General features: G+C 40.5%; 1 protein-coding gene across 2 annotated transcripts in view; it reads right to left on the reverse strand.

Moving 5' to 3' along the window:
* The window catches only part of GULP1 (GULP PTB domain containing engulfment adaptor 1), a 168157-nt gene extending 166934 nt beyond the window's left edge, over positions 1–1223 (reverse strand). For both annotated transcript variants that reach the window (XM_082484456.1, XM_082484455.1), the window contains exon 1: positions 1134–1223. The gene's annotated coding sequence lies outside the window, so the exon portion shown is untranslated. The remainder of the gene's footprint in view (positions 1–1133) is intronic.
* Between the last annotated feature and the right edge of the window lie 13076 nt (positions 1224–14299).

Here is a 14299-nt window from a genome sequence, read left to right on the forward strand (position 1 = left end):
AAATGACAAGGATGGCGAAATTAAATGAGCAACGTACGTTTCCATATTCCTCCAGAAAACTATCATACAACTTTCAAACCCTCTTAAACTGAGAATTTCTCCCTGAATCTCCCTCGCCCAACTTGAAGCCAGCGGCTGCAGTCCTTGCTCAGATTTCAGTTTTCTATTGACATGACGATCCGACGAACCACTCCAGTACTCCGCCCTCCCAACACCCGGGTGCTCCACGGAGTTAAAATTAACTTAGTGGTTTGGGTCTGTCTACGAGCAGAAGATCCTCCCTCGTAAAACAATTGTGCGTTCATGAGGCTCAGCGGCGAGCTCGGCTCGCCTCCCAACACTGCCGAGCAGCCACGACTAAGCCCTCAGAAGAAAAACAAAACCTTCTCTCGGATAATGGGTTTACTGTACTTACTAGGGGGAAAAAAAAAAATGAAAAAAAAAAAAAAAAAAAAACAAACGAAAACACCACCATAATGAAAGGCATTTTCAGTTACTTGGAATTCAAAACACCCCTAAACCGCGGCACATCGCGTGTCTAAAATCCCTAAGTCCTGGCGGTTTTGAAGTTCGAGGAGAAAACCGCGGCAAGCTGCGCCCACCGCAAGTTTCGCACCGCGCCGTCGCTCGAACGCGGAGGCGATGGCCAGGTACGCCCCGCCGAACCCACCGGCGCTGCCGCTTCCCGCAGGTGAGACCTGCCAAACCGGCACGCCTCGACAGGCGGGAGAGGGCTGCCCCGCCGCCAGCACCGCTCATCCCCGGCAACAAGCCCCGTTACTCACGCCCGCCCCCGCCCCCCCCCCCCGTCCGCGGTGCCGGCCCCGGCCCGCCCGCCTCGCCTCACCGGCTCGCTGCCCGGCGGGGCTGCGAAGTTTCCAGCCAAGGGCAGCGGCCGGGCGGCTGAGCCCGGGGCAGCGGCTGCCGCCGCGGCGATCAACAGGCGCCCAGACCGCCCTCCCCGCTGCCGCTCGCCAACCGCACCTCGGGACCCGTGGGGAACGGGCGGCTGCGCCCGACCCCGGCTGCTCTCGCCCCCGGGAGGGACGGCGAGGAGCCCGCCCCACCCGCCTCAGAATCCCGCCGGGAGCGCCGGGGCTCCGCGCCGCCCCTCCGAGCGCAGCGTCGCGTACCTGGCGAGGTGATGGAGGCCGTCCCGCTGCCTCGCCGCGCCGGCAACACGGCGACCGCTCCGGCCCGCTCCCGCCTCAGCCGCCGAGAAAGTTTCCTGACGTCAGCGCAGGCGGGCGGGCGGGGGACCCCGCCTGCCTGCCGGGCTCGCTGCCCGCCGGGCCGGGCCGCCGCCGCTGCTCCCGGGCTCCCCCTGCCTCCCGCCGCCAACCGGCCGGCCGGCAGGGAGGGAGGGAGGACAGAGGCGGCGCCGCCCGCGCCGGAGCCCCGGGGCGGCGGAAGGGGCGCGCCCCGCCGCGCTCGGCAGGGGGCGCCGTCGCGGCCGCTTGCGAGGGGACGGCCCTTGGGGCGGTTGGGGAGGGGGTGCGGCTTGCGCGCGCCCCCGCCCCCGGGGGTCTGTGGCATGGGGTGGATGGTACCGCAGGCGCTGGGGGAGGCGCAGCCGTGAAGTCACAGAGTGGCCGTCGGTGACGCCATTGCTGGCTGCAGCGTCATACTCAGGAGGGGCTGCCCCGACTTGGGTCCCGGCCGCAGCTGCCGCCCGGCGCCCCGGGGCTGTCGGAGCTGAGTCAGGCCCAGGCCTGCGAGGGGCGGGATGCGCCGGGATCCCGGCGCGGGGTCTGGAATGTGAGGCTGCCCCGGGGCCGGTCCAGGAAGGGAGAGCGCTGGTTCAGCCTCCCGTTCCTTCGAGGATGGGTGACAGGGAGTAAGGGGGCGACTGGGAGCGTGGGTGGCTCCTCACTCAGCCTAGAGAGGAGCTCAAGGTCGGCGGGAGCCTTCTCCGAGCAGAGGGGGAACAGGCCCCTCGGGGCGGTACTAAAGTCTATAGATGTGGACGCCTCACCTGGCATCGTAGCTTATCTTACTTAAGCTCCGCCTTGAGGAAAGCCTGATGAAGCGAGGAAATGGGAGGGGGGAAAAAAAGCGGGAAGAGTAGGCAGTAGTTGAGGAAGTGGGAAATGCAAGTTAGTAGCTCAGCATTCCTCAAGGAAACATTGCTTGAGGGGGAAAAAAAAAAATAACGGGGATGCTTCCCCAGGTCTTGGGTAAATCTACAATGAGGAACAGAAGTATTTTGGTAGGCTACAGATAAGTAACATTGTTCTGACTTGGAAGATACTGTCTGTGGTGTACAATCCCAATTAAAATGTGTTTTGGAAACACCAGAACAGTGTAGATAAATGTATTTTTACGACAGTCATGGGAAATGCAAGTTAGAGACAACATATTTCCTGTAGAAAGGCAAGAAACTCACGTCTGCCATATTTCTTTTATTCCTGGTGGCCTTCTGCCATTATATTGCCAGTAAGGGGCATGTAGTGTCTTTGGAAAGGGAGGAAACTCATCTGTCATTACTCTGCCTGATTTGTTTCACAGCACAGTGAAAGATGCCTTTCATTTTTCATTAATCAATAGACAAACCTCAAGAATGGCCATTTAGAGAGCAGAACAAAACATGTCACTGAAATCAAAGCAAAGGTGTTTTGTCTGCAGTAGGCGTTTTCTTCTTTTTTTAAAGGCAAGATGGAAAACAGTTCAAGGTGGCGATTTACAGTTAGGAGTGGAAAGATCAAGAGAGAAAAAAACATGAAGGGTCGAAGTCAAGAGCAGGCAGCTTTTTAAATCAGTAAGTCCTAGATAATTACATTCATAGATGTGAATTATATAAAAAGTTAATTGGCGCTGCTGCCTTTTCCGTTCACTACTAAACTAAAAAACCCTTCCAAAATACGTACACAAAACCAAAGCAAATTAATAGTAAATTTGCCTGCTCTAGAGATTGTTACAAGGCTTCTGTAATTTTCTGTCAGTTCATTCTCTCCTGCAAAGGACACAAATGCTAACTTCTTACATGGTTTCAGAGTTATTTGTAAACTTTACTAGCAAGCTAACAGGCTATGAAGCAGTTGCAAAGGATCACTATGTGGAAAGTTGTGACTGTGGTAGAATTATACCATCTGAATTCCAAAAGATAAACAGAAGTGAAATTCTGAGAAGAAAGGAAAACGGAAAACACTTTGGGGGAAGTTGTATGGGAATTATATTCTAAATAATGACACAGCCAGGAATTGTTTTCAGCATCCAGAAAACAAATCTTAAATGTTTTTCTGAAAAAAAAAAAAAAAAAAAAAAAAAAACCCCAAACCCCACGCCCTAATAAACCTCTTTTTACTGCACTATTAAGACAGTTAAAGGAATATGTAATCAATTTGAGCAAAACACTCCTATTTCATTCACAGCTGATCCATGACTGGTCAATACACAAATAAACTTTCTTTTTCCCTGTTGCTGTTACTGACAGCTATTCCTGTACCCATTTCCACAGCACCTTGTTGGAGCTGACAACTGCATTGCAAGCATCTCCTTAGCCATTTGTGCCTGTCAAAAACAATGACAGGAAGGATGAGAAGAGAGATAATCTCTAAATTCTATGCAATCATGGGGAAAAAATAAAAGTAAATTGCTACCAAGGACCTTGGTTTTTAGTAGTTTCTCAGAAAAAAAAAAAAAACACAGACTAATCTAGTCTATCAGAAGTTTGAATTGTTAATTGCATTAAACGTTTAGACTTTGATTACCTGTTTTTCATGTTTGTGCGATTGGTTTTTCAAGCAACAAGGCAGTTCGTGCAGTGATTTCTTAGGCAAAACTACAGTATATTTCAGTGTCAGGAAGAATCTTTATGTACTTGACATTTCATAACATACATCCAAAGTTGGCCTTTGTTGTATGTCATAAACAAGTACTCAAACTTGTTCAGTAAGGGTACTGTTTTTATTTTGATTAGACAAGCTCAGCTGCAGTCTGGTTACTAGATGGAGTCTCAAAATTTTGATCTACCTACTAAAAGTTTATAAATTTATTTGTAAAGTTGTGGACTCCCTTGCATGTTTTATGTTTCCCAAAACTAAGCTTTGGTAGAATTTTACTAAAACTAATAAAGATGGTAGCTCAGTCACAGCAGCAAAGCAGAGCACGCACTGCTGAAACACGTGCTATCTTCAGTTTTTCAAAGGCGATTCAGAAAGCAACTAAAATTAAGGGCACTTTAAAATACTTTTGTGGTACCGTAGCAGATTCTTCACCAGAGAAAGTTAAGAATAAAATACGATACATGGGTGTTTTTTTAGTTATCAGGTTTTTCTGAAGTCAAGTATGCTTGATGAAGCCAGGGTAGATTTTGTCCAAATTTAAGTTATACCATTTTAAATGCAATAAAAATATAAGTATAGAATATATTACCTCAGGAAAAGACATTTTTCAAAATCCCTTCTGCATGCAAATTTTTGCTTAAAGATGGGAGACTTTTTATAATACAAAAAAAAAATAAAACTCAGTACATAAGAAGCTTCATATTTCTTCTGAGAGATATTTTTGACATAATCTGTATTGCAATGCCTAAATAAAAGGAATGTAGAGCAGACCTATTTTTTACTTAAATTTGATGCATATTATTTGAAGGGAATAGAAGAAAATGTGATTTCTTTCTTTTGCTGTCATTTTTTTCCATCAACGGTGGCAACCTAGGGATGGAATGAAAATAGTATTTGAGAGGAAAAGTAGAGCAAAAACATATGAACTCTAGCATTAGTACCTCTTCATCTTAATTGTCAATTGGCGTGGTCCAGGAGCAAAACCAATAAAGCAGTGACTTTGTAGTCTAGGTCCACCAAAACCTGAAGTGGACAGTCAGGTCGTTAGTTACTGGGGCTGTCATTCTCGAGTGTTGCGGAGAAGTTGATCAAAGAACCAGGCACTCAAGAAATGAAAGGAGTATACTCAAGAGAGAACAAAATCACATTCAGAAAGGCATGCTTGCACCTTGGCTTCTTAGAGGAATGCATTGGGTTTATTGTTCTCATGAGGTTGTAAATGTCAGTTGTGTAAACAGATAGCAAAGACTGAGTGGAGATGATAGAGGATGAGCAAAAGCAATAGAATCAGTATTCATTTAGATCTGGAGCTATGCCAAGATCAAAGAGTAATTATTAATCACTTGGGCTGATTTACCAGAAAATAGTTACTAGAAGGAACAAAGATCAAAGGGTTGCACCAATTGCAAAACCTGAGAAGTTTCACCTCCCTACTGAGCGCTGTCTCACCTCTCACATAGACCAAAAGCTACCTACCATTACTCTGCCAGGACGTTAAAGAAGAAACCAAAGCAACCCCCCTTCAGTCTTTCTTATGAAGATACACTGCCAGGGAAAATTTCACTCCCAATCTCATATTTAACTCCCAGGCCTTTTCATATTGTCATGGTGGTGTAACGTATGCCCCCATTTTAAGTTTTCCTTACTTTGCCAGAGAACTATAAATGGCCACGTTGTAAGCAAAAGTCACACCCCCACGTTGATCTTAATGATCTTAGGAGGATGTAAAAAAAGCGCCGTATTTCAATCAAGGGAAGGATCATTAGAATCATTAGCAGTATGATCAGTTTCCATATCAGAGATGGCAAAGGCCAAGAGGGCCTGGGTACCCAGACAACTAGTTGCCTTATCTTCTTTAAACTTAACCAGCCAGGAAGCAGGGTAACTGTTGGTCAGATCATCACAGCAGATGTTGGTCTCTTGAAGGCAACTATATAAGATCATCTTACCTGAATTTTCTTTTTTTTTGACGGTTAACCAAAAAATCTTTTGAGACAGGATTTACTGAGAACACATGACAGAGTATTGTATACATTCGAAGACCTGATATGGAGGGGGTTGGGAGAGAGGGAAGAACATGAGAAAAAGATATCTTTTCTAACTTGATTAACTGGGAATGCAGTCGTGTTTCAAAAATGTGAAGGGTTATTGACTCAAAATCACAATACTTCTTGTGTTCCTCTTATGTTCCCATTTATGAAAGGATTCTTGCTGGATATTTGATAATGTTTTTCCTCATTATTATGTTATTGTAGGGTTTTTTCCTTATTATAAAAATGGAAGTGCAGAAAGAACTGTTCCGTTTCTTTGATTCGGTAGGTGTCATAGGCTATTCAGTTTTACCCAGGTGTCTTAATTATTGTGGTGTTAAACTCCATTCAGGGCCTGAGAAAAATCGTGTCAGACAGATGAGAAAAACAGGGCGTTGACAATGCTCAAGTGTGTGTGTGTGTGGGGGGTGGGTGGAGGTGACTGATTTACTGTCAATTATTATAAATCTGAGCACGAGATCAGTATCAACTAGCGATATACCTAAAGAGGAAGGTCCTCTATGCCATACCTTGTAGAATTTCCATCCCAAAGGGGGTCAGTCTCTGTATCCTGAAGTTTTTTGTGGAAGTATGTAACATTAAAAGTACTCTAGCCAGTATTACAAAATATTTCCAAAATAGAAAAGCAATTTTTCATGCAGAACTTCTCACAGACTAAAGCTGATTATATACCTTGCATCTACAAAGCCCAGAGAAAGAAACAGACTTTGGGCATTTCACTCTGAAGTTTTGAGAAAAGGAAGAAGAAATAGAGAATTTTCATTAAAAACAAAAGGCTAATATGTAGTAGTCTTTGCAGAGAACAAGAGTGCAAAAATGGTTAATATCATTGTGGTTTTCTTCTGAGCCAGTTATCCTTAGAAGTGTGGCAGAATGTCTGCCTCTGAAATTACTTGAAACAGTCTAAGTTGCTTACTCCATGACAAAAAGCTAGAACAGTAAGACAACCTAAAAGCTAACCATGCCATTAGCTTAAGACAGAAATAATAGAAGAAATCATTACTCTTATCATCTACACTACACACAGACATCAGTTTTTAAAACTGTCTAGTATTTGAAAACAGTACAACAAAAATGTACTCAAGGGGGCCTAAACCAAAGTAAAATTTCAAGTCGGCTCTTATTGAACCCACAAGGATTTTTCCTGCGGATTTCAGGGATTAATATTGTAATTTTTTCATAAAATATTTATACAAGAATAAAGCCTCTAAATAGAAAAAAAAAAATCTGCTTAAAGCCTTTTCTTTTAGGGCTTCTCTTAGATGACATGTTAGGAAGGAGATTGAGCTCTGGAAGAATCTCTGTTCCCTTGACTTAAACACTACAGCATCTATCAACAGGTAAATTGGAAACTAAAATCTTATTTAGTAAAATAGCCTGGGCAAGGTCTCACAAAAGCCAAGAATTATTTGAGGCCTTTAATCAAGGCCAAATCAATATTTTATATGCATCTGTCATAACCCAGACTTTCTTCTATTTTCCTTTGCTTCTTTTCCATATGTAATACTTCATTCTACTTTATGCAAGATTGGATGTAGATGCATGAGCAACTAAGGATGAGTTTTACTTATTCACATTAGATACATCTCACCAAGACGATGATTTATATCTTTAAGAGAATATAAGTGATGCATGCATTTAATATGCATGTCAAAACCCTTTGGATTATTTTCCACATATAATGTAAAATGGAAAAGTTACAAAAGAGAAGAAATTGGGTAATACCAGTAGAAGGCTAGAGGAAGGATATGAATGCTGAAGACAGCACAGGGTTAATATTGAAGCAAAGAACCTGGTACTGGAAAAGAAATAAAGCCCTGTTATACAGTATGTATTTGTGATCTGTAGGAGAGGGAATAAACATCCAATTACAACTACAATGTAGTTGAAAGTCTGGAGTGTAATTAATTATCTACATTACTTATGCAGAAATGAACTCTCTTTTCTTGTAGTCAGCTGAACCATCATTTTTAAAACCACTTGTCTCCATCATGGGTCATTAATACTACCAGAATCATGACACATTTCTTGCTTATTCATTTTTCATAGAAAAAAACGTATTTTTTTTACAGAAGTTCAACACTGTAAATATTTTTATATACACCCTCTTTGCTGGAATATACATGTCTGGGAAAGCAGAAAGTGACATTAATCTCTTCCAGTGGCTATTCCATTTAAGACTAAGAATCCTCAGTAAAATCCGGACAATGAATTTATTGTTTTAGGTAAAACAATAGGAGTAAGCATCACTTTGGTGTTTGGGATTGGTGGTTGCCAGATTCTGGCGCAGACTTCTTCAGAGCTAGCCTAAAGAGGTACCTTCATGCAAGGAGAACAGACCACCACCTTTTAATTGAAAAACAGCCCCCGAGTTGGCATCTGCAAATAGAGACTTTGAACAGACTTGTTCAGATATTTGAATTAACTTCCATGTTTTCCTCTAAGCTTCTTCAGTACTCTTCTTGAATTACAGGAGTGAGAAATGAACTATAGAATTATTTCTTAGTTGGCAATTGATATATGTGATTTATGAACATATTCAGAAGTCTGATGTGCTTTCACCGGACACAAGTTCACACATTTCCATAGCTACCAGACCATGAGATTTTTTTTCTGTTATACTCTGCCAAACAGTTCAAACTCAGACCTTTTTTTTTTTTCTTTCCCCATTTTCTTGGTAGATATTTCACATCATTATTACTGGGTTTGTCCTTTCATAGTAATCCTTTTTTATGCTTTAGGATGAAAAACAGCTCAGCCTGTAGACAGCTTGTAAATGGACTTTGATGTTGCAGGTAAAATTCAGTTCTTGTCTAAAAGGTAACAGTGCATGATATAAAATAAAGTAACAAGTACAAGGAACTTGTACAATGAAGATATGTCTAAAAATCCAGCTATGACTGACATCATACTGAACTCTCTCAAGTAAACATATTGTCTGTCTTGGAATTGTAACCCTTAGAAAACTAAACTCTGGTCTTTCATGCCCATGTCTTCAGCAGTCCCACGGATCTGCCTTTAGTTACAGACAAGGCAGTCTCTTGGTCAGTCCTGTCTGTCTGCCACAGGTTGAGGTTAAAAACTGGCTTCCCCTTACCAGATGGAGTTAGCATTACTGTTAAAATTCTGTTCGTGGCGGTGATCTTCAGATGTTTTTCATGAAAACAAAGAACGGTAAGTAAAAGGAGTAAACATTTCGCAGAATTTAGACCATATGTAGGACTATGTGAAACAGCTATTACTTAAAACTAACCTGAAGCTGGTCAGGCAAAAAGCCCATCTGAGCTTTCAAAAGAAAAGCCACAGAAAGGGCATTTTAAGTTTATATATAATTACATGGAGTACAATACTTTATATACAGTTCAAAAATTGCTATTGATGAAGCAGCATTTACTGTGATAAAAATGTTTTCAAGATGAACCCTAACTCTATCCAGAACTCGCACATCCCCCTAGTGACTATTTAACATTCAGCACGTCTCAAAATGGAGCCTAAGCATCCCTTTGAAAGTAATAGCTGTTTAATTTGTGATGGTTTATATTATTTTATTACTCTCAAAAAAGTCATGGGTGCTTATCCATTGAATAAAGAGCAACCAGTTCTCAGAACTACACTAGTGCAACACATTGCTGGTCAAAACACAGAAGTTTATTATAGCCGTACCAAAGACAACAGGTATTTGTTTTTCTGGGTGCTCAACCTTGTAGCCTCCCTTCATATGAGGATGTGAAGGGAGAAAATGTGACTTTGTTTAACTTTACTAATGCCATTATCAAAATCAATGTCTAATCAGTCGTCAGCCTTCTGTAATTATAAGGTATTTCTCCAACCAAGTGTTTCTTCCTAGTTAATACCTAGCAAGTAAATTTATTTTTGCATGCTAATACTTCCTGATATCAGCTCACAAATTGATCCTTACAGCTGAGTAACAAACACACACTTTCACACTCCGACACATATGGGTAGAGTGAATTTCTGGTATTCACCGCTTATTAGGATACCTACCTCTGGGTAGCCCATCCTATCCATGTCAATAAACAAGAAAGAAAACATCAAATTTGTTCTAGCAAACACAAGATAGTCTCAATTACAATACTGGGAACAAAGTTACTAAAGAAAACATCAAAACAATAAAATGCCCATCTGTTCTCAATCTCTTTTCCTGCCTGCCACTTAAAATTTCCAAGGCATGTCTTAGCTGTGGAAACAAATCAAACAATTCAGCACTATGATTTCCTTCCTTTATTCCCCACTTAATAGTCAGGATCACCCTCAAAATTAGTGTGAGAAAAAGTGAAACTACAACTAATGCCGAGTTAAGATAGTGACGATACTCTCCAAATAAAAATACTTTTTGTAAGAATCATGCATACTCTTTTTCAGTTGTGCATACTTCTGAGCAATCTCAAAGTCATCGTGAAGTTTTCACAGAGACCATACACAAAATACACAAAGATGACTGAAGTCTGGCATTTAAAATGTTTTTTCTAAATTGCTTTTTTCTACTTTACTACTGTCTTCCCATTTCCCAAAAGAAATGCCAAATTGTTTTCCTTACTTAATATATTTGTCCTTTCCTTGGACAGATTTTATTCTACTGACTTATTCTCTTTCTGGAGTAGAGATGTCCCACTTTCTACTTTGCACTCACTGCTGTGTTTTCTTCCCTAATTTTTGGATGCAATGTAGCAGTTGTGTGGCTTCAGGTGAATCTCCCCTTTCCTCCCTACTCTGATGGTTCAGGTTTTAGTAACAGAAGTGTACACCCTAGGGGTGTCCCTACCAATTGAGATGGATGCAATATGAGACCACAGTCCTAAAGACATAATATTTTTCATTTACTGCTGAATCTTTCCTATTTTTTATCTCTTCTCTTTAAAAATGTCAGCTCCGAAGCTAGTCTTGCTACTAGAGGAAAGTGTGAGCAAATATGTCCTCATATTTCCAAACAGTCTACAAATAAACTTGTATGTTGCTATTGCCGCATCTTGCATTAACCAGCAACTCCTTATGTCATGGTAACCCAGCCATGCTATATTCATAACAATCCTCTTGAAGCCAAATGTGTTACTATATGAGCTTTCTGCTCTAATTGCCCATTTCACCCTAAAATTTCTTACATACTCCCTACAGGTGAACAACTCCCTGCTCTTCTTCCCATCTTCTTCCTCCTTCCACGAATCATCTAGAACTTCCTACTCCATTTACCGTAAGCTCTCTAGTCCTTCCCTACTTAAAAATATTCTTCCAAAAGTCATTTTTCACATTGTGCCTAAGAGAACATGAAGAACCTTAACTAATCTTCCTAAACGTAATAATTTTTCTTCCTGTTATATTGTAAACTCCTTAGTTCCCCCTGAAGGAAGACATCCTTTCAGAGCCTTTCAGAGCCTTTCAGCTTTTGACACTGAGAATGGCAAAGCATTTGATATTCAGGAAAAACTAATGTACCAATAAGTCCAGTAATTTTACATTAGTATATGGCCAATATTAACAATACAAAGCAATAATGCCCCTGGGAAAACGTCCTACCATCCCACTGCAATTTCTTTTCTCTAGCTTAATGAAGCTAAAGGATGTCTGCTAGGGCAATACAATCATACTCACCAATGTCAGCAGATAAAATTAACTTCCCTAAAAGTGTATTTTCTTAATATTTGCTCCTAGAGTATTTTTCTCTAATAATTTATCTCTCTGCTTCTGCCTCTAACTTAAAATAATTCTGAATCATTCCTTTTGTGTCAATGACATAAATTGTCTTTTGTTCATTAAATAACTTAATTTTGCTAATTGTTCATCTGAGAAGAGTTCTGTATCTTTTCCCTTTAGTTTATTGTGGCTCACTTTTCTAAATGAGCAGAAAATCTTTTATTCTTACTTTACTCTATATTCTTCTATTAGATATCATTAAATATTGATCCTTTTGTTACTCCTTTCTGATATCTTGTTTGTTTGGGGTTTCCACCCCCCATCTTGTGCTTGCACATCACAACACCATTCCAACTTCTAAGCATCCAATATTGCATAGAGCTAATCTCTGGGTGAAGATCATGGCCCCCAACCATCTCATACATGGTCAGATGACACGAAGTAGTAGAGACAAAAAGACAACTGTCACTCAGTACCTATTTATTCCAAACAGCAGCACATGTACCCATTTCTCCATTTGCTGTAGAAGACTAGCACATGCTCAACATCATGCCCAAGTTAAAACAGCAGAGAGCTGGGTTGGAACTTTTGCTGTGCAAATGTTGCAATGGAAGAGCTCAACTGGTTCTGAAGTTAAACTTGTCAGTTCAGTTCCTCAGTTTTACAAGTATCGTGGTTTTGTCCAAAATCGAATTCCTGTTAATTTGCAACCTCAAGTAGCTTCTGGACAATCAGACTTCCTTGTGTTCACTGCTCGTGCATGAAACACTGGTGAACACTACCAGTTTCCATTTTCTATATGTCTGATGGGCACAAGATGGAGGCCTCTTTTTCTTTTTTTTTTAATTTAAACTACAACAGAAGAGAACTACAACTACCTGACAACGAACAGAGCAAAGAAGTAAACATACAGCACAGATTAAACATGTTGCTATGAGATGAATGCCAGCTTCATGGTTACAGCAAACACCTGCCTTTAATCTATATTGCTCATTAGCTGGAAGTATTGCACGCTTGGGATTAGTTATAGTAAATAATGCTGAAATGGATACCACATGGATACATTTTTCCTGTATTAATGTGAGAAATGAAAGGAAACAAAACAAAGTGAAACTCCCCCAGTAAAGGCTGCTTGGCTGTAACTTTAAGTTATGCATAAAGGGTCAGAGAAAATTATATGATTCCTATGATAATTTCTGATTGCAAAAACATTTTAAAGGATTACTGCCCTTCTTCACCCTTGAACACTTGCTCCCCCACCTTTGGTTATGCTGAGCTGGTTGTGTTGCCTCTTTACAAGGTTATATGCAGATTTTCTGTGTTGAAGAGAAAAACCTAGAAATACAGGGTTCATTTTTGCTTTTTCACTTACTTATTTGAGAGGGAGGGTCTTAAAAATGACCAATTAGGTCAATTGAAGAGAGCAAACTGCAACAGGGAGAGACTGAGGGACACACAAGAAACAGACTGAGATTGCAGGAGCTGCTTACATCAGCTGTAGGTTAACAGAAATCATAGGGTGGAATCACATTGTACAGTGGGATATTTATTTACCTCTTTCACAAAAAGGAAATTACTCCAGTTTTGGAATTATCCTTGGTCTAACTGATACCACCCTTTGGTCAACAGTTGCCTAAGGAACACAGGACTGGCTTTTCTACGTGAAATACAAATGAACAATTTTATTAGTATTAGCTTCAATGTCAATGATGTAATTGTTCTATTGAAACGAGTGGGACTTAGAAGATTACTTTTAGGTTTAGAACCATAAATTGAGGTATGAAGAGCTTGCTTTCTAACAACTCCTGCCTTTGTTCTTTTCAGCCAAAAATATCTTCTAATCATTAATATGACATTTTTGAGAATTTAATTAATTCCTGTCTCCTTAGAATTACTGTTTCTCAGTGTATGCCCCAAATTAGTTGTTTATTTTAGAGAACTCATAGCATATAAATTTTACTTTTAAAGCAAATTTTAATTCTTTATAAATTTAATTCTTTATAAACTTCTAAAAAACTCCAGCAAGCATATACTGTTCCTTCAAAAGAACTATTCAGCATCTCCAAAGAGATAGATTTTCAAAGAAAAGTTTGGGACTTAAGTCTTGAACTCCTTTATCATGTCAAATACATATCAATAGAAGAATTGGAAGCATTTTACTTATGTAATTTTCCAGTTCTGTGGAAATACGGCAAGAGTTAACTACCAGATTAACTCAAGAATTAACTCATGTAGGTATTTGAAAATTAATTACTTTTTGAGTTTAAAAATCCCAAAGACATAAAGAACAAAACTGCAAAATACACCGAGATCTGGGGAACCAATAAGGAAAAAGTAACAAAAACGAAAATCCTTGCTCTTGGTGAAATAGGAGCAGAAAGTAAATCAAAATAATTTTATTTCAGCCACTTATTGCTGTGTTTGGTTACACTCTTGTAGTTTGAAATCTGTTTATGCTATATACCAGCAAATAGAATAAAGAAAGCCTCTTGCCATTATTCGTAGCTAATGAGGATAAAAATGAAAGCAATAGATCAAAACAATGCAGCCAGCAATAAATGGATTCTAGCAAGCCCACATACCCACAAGCTTAGGGTGGATAGAAAGGAATTTTTATGAAAGTATGTATATAAAAAAACCCAAACAGACAGAGTGGAGAGTACTGAAAAAAAGGAAACTGGTAGGAAAAGGAAGAGAAAATAATGACAACTGGGGTAACAGATGACCCAAAGAAGGGAGGAGACAATAAAACCAACTGAATTTACAAGCTCTGAGACATACTTTGCCTATGGTTTATGCATTGACTGTTTACTG

Source organism: Vanellus vanellus (assembly GCF_965231255.1).
Source record: "Vanellus vanellus genome assembly, chromosome: 5".
Lineage (NCBI taxonomy): Eukaryota > Metazoa > Chordata > Aves > Charadriiformes > Charadriidae > Vanellus > Vanellus vanellus.